Source organism: Triticum dicoccoides, chromosome 3A (assembly GCF_002162155.2).
Source record: "Triticum dicoccoides isolate Atlit2015 ecotype Zavitan chromosome 3A, WEW_v2.0, whole genome shotgun sequence".
In the NCBI taxonomy this organism is placed as follows: domain Eukaryota; kingdom Viridiplantae; phylum Streptophyta; class Magnoliopsida; order Poales; family Poaceae; genus Triticum; species Triticum dicoccoides.
Window position 1 is genome coordinate 115,331,556 of NC_041384.1, and position 7,232 is coordinate 115,338,787.

Below are 7,232 nucleotides of genomic sequence, written 5' to 3' on the forward strand. Positions count from 1 at the left end.
GAGCTTTCAACCCGGAGGGAACCTGTGGGCTGATGGATAGGACCTGAGGTATCAGTAGGTATTTCCTCAACAGTAAGATCATCATCTGGCTGCGGTGGATCATTGGGAATATCCTCAGGAATAGCCGCTTCAAGATTGGGTGTGGTGCCTGGTTCAAGAATGACATCTTCTTCGGCCGCTTTATCCAGGCGGGCCTTCTTGCTCGGCCTAAGTTTGGCCCTGAGAGGAATAACAAAATTAAATACAGCATATGTTCTAAGGCAATATACTACAAACATCACAATAAATATAGCTTACCCAAGCACCATTTTGAGCGGTGGGAGCTGAGTAGCCGACGACTCGCCAGAAGATGACTGGGAAATAACCTGATAATCGGAGTCAGACGAATTAAGAGGTTGACGAAAGCAGCCCGCTTTAGGACAAGCACTAACAAGCGAATTAGAGACCTCGGAATGACGTTTCCGAACCGGACTGTTCGGTAAACCGGCGGAGGTAACTACCTGGCCGCTGTGCCGGGTGGTGCGGCGAGCTTCGTGTTGTTGAGTCTTCATAAGAAGTTTAGGATCCAAATAAGCAAGAGGATGAGAAAATTTAACTTTCCGGTTTGCCTGACGGATTTTTTGTGAAGGCAAAGTTTCTGAATCGGAAGAGAGAATAATTACCTCTGCAACATCCGCATGGCTGGCTTCGGCATCATCCTGACAAATATCATCATCAATAAGATGCAGGAAAAATAAACCAAGTGAGTCAAGCTCTACCTCAAAGTCCGGATTATCCACCTCGTCATCAGGGGCCGAATTAGAAGATGCAGTGGTTCTTTTCCAGTGGGCAGTCTTCTTCACAGCTTTAGTTTTTTTCCGGGTTGCTCTTTCCGGTTTATCTATTTTCTCTGGTTTCTCCTGCGGCAGCTTTTTGCTCCAAAACGGATCATCGCCCTGGTTATGCAGACACTGATATTAAAAACAATGACCAGACATATCAATAACAGATTCAGCAAAGAGAAAAATCAAAGTCTTACAGCTGGCGGTTTGTTGGTGGCACGGAAGGGAAGCAGGCCGGTTCTAGCGCAGATGTGCTCCGGTTCATTCAGTATCTTACGCACAGCCTCTGTGATTTCTTCACCGGAGAGCTGGAGTCTTGAATGTCGCAGTGGGTCATCCACACTATCAGTATATTCGCACATCAAACCGGAGCGCTGACTAAGGGGCAGTATGCTCCATGATATCCAACAGCGAGCAAGGTCAACCCCTGTTAAACCATTGGCCATAAAGGCCCTGAGCTTTGACAGCTGAGGAGCATATTTGCTTCTCTCCTGGGCAGTCAATCGTTGAGGAAAAGGATGGGTATTGCTGAGCCGCTCCGGATGAAAGCCAGGCAAGGGATTCTCACCAGCAGGGGAGGTGTCTTTGCAGTAGAACCATGTCTGATTCCACTCCTTGGGGTGACTGTGCAGCTTGGCGTGAGGGTATGTGACCTCTTTCCTTTTTTGAATCGCCATGCCACCCAACTCTGTATTAGAGCCATCAGCAAACTCAGTACAACGGTGTAGATGGAAAAGATCTCTGAATAATTCCACTGTGGGCTCCTCTTGAAAGAACACCTCACAGAGCACTTGGAAGTGGCACATATTTGTAACAGAGTTGGGGCCAGTGTCTTGTGGATGGAGTTGGAAATCAGCTAGAACATCCCGGTAGAATTTAGAACCGGGCGGTTTAAAACCCCGGGCTAAGTGGTCTAGGAAAACAACAACCTCTCCTTCTCGAGGTGTGGGGGGCATTCTTTGCCAGGAGCCCTCCAATGGACGGTGTCTTTGCTGCCCAAGGCGCCAATCAGGACTAAATCGTCCAGTTGATCCTCTGTGACACGAGAAGGGACCCAATTGCACTCATACACTTGCTTGGCCATGATGAAATCTACAAAGTACATTGATATGTGCAATGTTAAACCGGAAGCAGATCTATCTAAACCAGAGTTTATGAAGCAACAGCATCCCGGTGGTTCAACAAGGGGACTAATGATATATGATAGATTGCTTTTTCAAAGGTGAACCGCCTATGTGGTAAAGAGGATACAGATCTAAGGCAAGAATGACTAAGGAAGGTAAAAACAGATTTCATAAGGTCGCCGTGAAATTTTGGATCTACCGTAAGACAGGAAAATAAAAGGATTTAGACCTAAAAGGTTGATCTCAAAGAAATTCACAAGGGACCAGATCAGTGTTTTATGCGCATAAAGGTTTGCTTTGGTAACAGAAGATAAGCCATTACGGAGAATACATTAGGTTTGAAGTTTTATTCATGGGCTAAAGAAGAAACAAAGGAAGAACAGCGCCAGAGTCTCGATGAACTTCGACGAACGAGGAAACCCTAGAACAGATCTGCGGGGGAAAGGAAAGAAGATTTACCAGAGCTGAGGAAGAAGCGGAAGGTCGCCGCGATGCTCTGGTGTGCTCAGGTTGATGCAGCGGCCAAGGTTGATGCAGAGGTCGACGGTGGCGGCGGAGCTCCGAAGCTGGGCGATGCGAGGAAGATGAAGCAGAAGGGGTCGGAGGGAAAGAGAAAGGAAATGACCCTTTGGTCCTATTTATAAAGAAAGGGATATGTCAGGCGCGAGAATCAAGGAGCCGTGGGTTTGGAAACAAAGTTGCGGCCTTAATTGTCGCAGGCTTGTTAACAGGATAAGGTTCTTTATAACCAGTGATGTCACACCGGTCTACCACGAGCAGAGAAGATGACATCACGGCGGTTCAACAAAATAAAGAAGATGTTGAAGATGAAGATTTTTGCTAAGGATTGACATGAACCTGTTCAAATCAATTTGGGGCCTAATGTTGGGGATATTACTACTGGGCGTAAACCGGCCAGGACAAGTCGGGTTAACTTCATCAGTAGTTGAGTGTGATAAAAGCCCATGAGGGCAGATGAGGGCTAAAGGCCCATAATCGGTTTAAGGCCTATAGCTATAAACCGGCGTCGGTATGTAACTTGTGTTATAAGTTAGGAATAATGGAGACCGAACCGGACGCATCTATGAGCCGGTATCGGGACTCTGTAAACCGACGGGCGTCCCCATGTATATAAGGGGACGACCCGGCGGCGGTTCAAGGACAGACAACAACTCAAGACATAGGCGAAGCTTATTTGCTCCCTAGTCATCGAAACACCCATCAATTCCATCACAACTAGATGTAGGCTTTTACCTTCATTGAAGGGGCCGAACTAGTATAAACTCTCTTGCGTCCTTGTGTCCGCTTTAACCCCTTCAAGCTAACCTGTAGCGATGGCTCCACGACTAAGTCCTTTCTCTAGGACATCTACCGTGACAAAACCACGACAATCATGATGAACGGTGGCTGAGCAACAAATATTAGATCAGGTACTAGCACATATGCCTGTGCGTTGCAACGGGAGAAATAACAGAACTGTATTTCAATTTTGTGATGATTGTATCCGCAAAACACGTTAAGTTCATGCAAACTTTGATCTTAACCAAGATCCATGGAAACATCACTAAAACATTTTTAGTGTGGTACTAATGATACACATCTAATTAATTGTTCCTGTATTATCAAACATCTCATCAAAATCTTAAAAAAAATCTTTTGCTCGCAAAACAAATCTTTTAAACTTTGTAATAATTTATTAACAAAAACATAATATTCTCTTTACCATAACAACAACTGTTTTTTTCCAACCTTAGTCCTTGTTGTGTGCCTCAACTTACACGACAAACAAAATTCAGCACATACATCAGGCACGTACAAGCAAAACACATACAGTACATATGCATCTCTGCTTCTCCAATTCAGCACGCTTCACACAAAGCAACACCAGTAACGCACAAGGCACATCACATATGCAACTCCGATTCAGTAGTCAGTTATTCACCACTGTGTGGATTCTACAGCAAGCTAGACGGGATGGGGAGTGCTGTTTGGAGGCAGCCCCATGTATATACGGAGGTAATTTATATTTGGGAAGACAACGCTAAGTAGTTGACGCCACCGGTGGACGCCTAAGCTATGGAGAGGAGCAACACATGGGTGGCAGCTTAGGAGATGGCTCGATAGACATGCTAGCAGCACTAGCCCACCCAGCCAGTCACCGACCTCACTGCTGATTCTAGTTGTCGCTTGCAAGATAAGGTCGAGCCCACGCCACCCCGCCGCCTCACCCTGCACCACTCCCTCCGCCGATCCGCCCATTGTGCAGCCCGACCTCCTGACCGACCAGACGCGGAGGTCTCCAACTCATGCAGGAGTAGCCCAGCAGGGCTCTCGCTTGCTTCTCGTCAGGGCCGCCCAAGACGCTGTTGGGATGAGCGGAGAGTGAGCTCCCATCACCCAGCCGCTTGGATGCGCTGGAGGAGAGCGTGATCCCGTCTTCTAGCCGATATGCATCGTTGCAGGGCCGCCTAGGACTAGGGGCGTAGGAACGACCACCGAGCATGCAGGAAATCAATGGGACCTCGAGGGGATTAGCCGATTATTTTACTTTATTTATAGCTTCTGGTACTCATGTAAGTAACTGGTTTCAGATATGTATACGACTTCTGTTTTTCAGCAGGAGTCGGATTCTACATGGACACTCATGGACGAACAGATTGGGAGGCTACGTATACAAACCATAAACCAGTTGCGGGACGTGAAAACCAAGCCCAACACAGCCAAATATGAGACGTATGATTGTATAAAAAAATAACCAGCAACGTACGAAGGCAACATAATAACAGATTTAAACGGACCAAAATCAGGGACCAAACCAAGAATACCTACTCCCTTTAATAGTAGGTATAGATATGATCATGCAAAGCAATATTACAATGAAGATGTATGTCATAATAATAGAATGGTGGAAGTTGCATGGCAATATATCTCGGAATGGCTATGGAAATACCATGATAGGTAGGTATGGTGGCTGTTTTGAGGAAGATATACGAAGGATTATTTTCGATAGAGCATATAATACCAGGGGGTTTGGATGCACCGACAAAATTTTCACCGACTCTTGAGGTGAGAAAGGGCAATGCATGGTACCGAAGAGGCTAGCAAAATTGCGGAAAGGTAAGAGCGTGTATAATCCATGGACTCACATTAGTCATAAAGAATTCACATACTTATTGCGAAAGTTTACTAGCCCTCGAAGCAAAGTACTACTATGCATGCCCCTAGGGGGGTAGATTGGTAGGAAAAGACCATTGCTTGTCCCCGACCTCCACTAATAAGGAAGACACTCAATAATAAATCATGCTCCCACTTCATAGCATAACTAGAGACTATATGCGCATGCTTCACTAATCACAAACCTTAACACCAATATTACTACTAAACCACAATCATTCACTAGTACCTCCCACATATTAACATCTCAATATTGCAAAACTATTGCAAGGAATCAAACTTATCATATTCAGTAATCTACATGAAAGTTTTTATTATATCTATCCCTCTTGAATACCTATCATATCAGGACCAATTTCATAACACATGTATTTTGCCATTACTATTTATTGGAATCTCAAAAAGATATAAGTGACACATAAGAGTGCAACTATTTATTTAATATATTACCACCGCCATGCTCTAAAAGATATAAGTGAAGCACTAGAGCAACTGCCTAGCTCAAAGATATAAGCGAAGCACACAGAGTATTGTAACAAATTGTGAATAAATGTGTGTCCCTCTCAAAAGGTGTATGCAGAAAAAAATGATTGTGGCAAACTAAAAAGTAAACAAAGCAAAGACTACTATAATACAAGATGCTCCAAGAAAAACTCATATCATGTGTGAAGGAAATATGCCCTAGAGGCTAGAGGCAATCATAAAGTTACTATTTATTTTCTTATTTCATGATAAATGTTTATTATTCATGCTAGAATTGTATTAACCGGAAACATAATACATGTGTGAATACATAGACAAACAGAGTGTCACTAGTATGCCTCTACTTGACTAGCTCGTTGATCAAAGATGGTTATGTTTCCTAGCCATAGATAAAGAGTTGTCATTTGATTAATGGGATCACATCATTAGGAGAATGATGTGATTGACTTGACCCATTCCGTTAGCTTAGCACTTGATTGTTTAGTTTGTTGCTATTGCTTTCTTCATGACTTATACATATTCCTATGACTATGAGATTATGCAACTCCCGTTTACCGGAGGAACACTTTGTGTGCTACCAAACGGCACAACGTAACTGGGTGATTATAAAGGTGCTCTACAGGTGTCTCCGAAGGTACTTGTTGGATTGACGTATTTCAAGATTAGGATTTGTCACTCCGATTGTCGGAGAGGTATCTCTGGGCCCACTCGGTAATACACATCACTTAAGCCTTGCCAGCATTGCAACTAATGAGTTAGTTGCGGGATGATGTATTACAGAACAAGTAAAGAGACTTTCCGGTAACGAGATTGAACAAGGTATTGAGATACCGACGATCGAATCTCGGGCAAGTAACATACCGATGAAAAAGGGAACAACGTATATTGTTATGCGGTTTGACCGATAAAGATCTTCGTAGAATATGTAGGAGCCAATATGAGCATCCAGGTTCCGCTATTGGTTATTGACCGGAGATGTGTCTCGGTCATGTCTACATAGTTCTCAAACCCGTAGGATCCACAGGCTTAAAGTTCGATGACGGTTATATTATGAGTTTATGGTTTTTGATGTACTGAAGGTAGTTCGGAGCCCCGGATGAGATCGGGGACATGACGAGGAGTCTCGAAATGGTCGAGACGTAAAGATCGATATATTGGATGACTATATTCAGACATCAGAAAGGTTCCGAGTGATTCGGGTATTTTCAGAGTACCGAGGAGTTACGGGAATTCACCGGGAGAAGTATTAGGCCTTATTGGGCCATACGGGAATAGAGGAGAGAGGCCAAAAGGAAGGAGGCGCGCACCCCCCCGCCCCCCTGGTCCGAATTGGACAAGGGGTGCAGCCCCGTTTTGCTTCTCCCTCTCCCCCGCTTTCCTTCTCTCCTACTCCGGAAAGGAAAGGGGAATCCTAATAGGATTTGGGAGTCCTAGTAGGACTCCCCACACTTGGCGCGCCCCCTCTAGGGCCGGCCTCTCCCTCCCTCCTTTATATACGGGGGCAAGGGGGCACCTCTAGACACAACAATTGATCTCTTGGATCTTTAGCCGTGTGCGGTGCCCCTCTCCACCATAGTCCACCTCGATAATATCGTAGCGGTGCTTAGGAGAAACCCTGCGACGGTAGAAC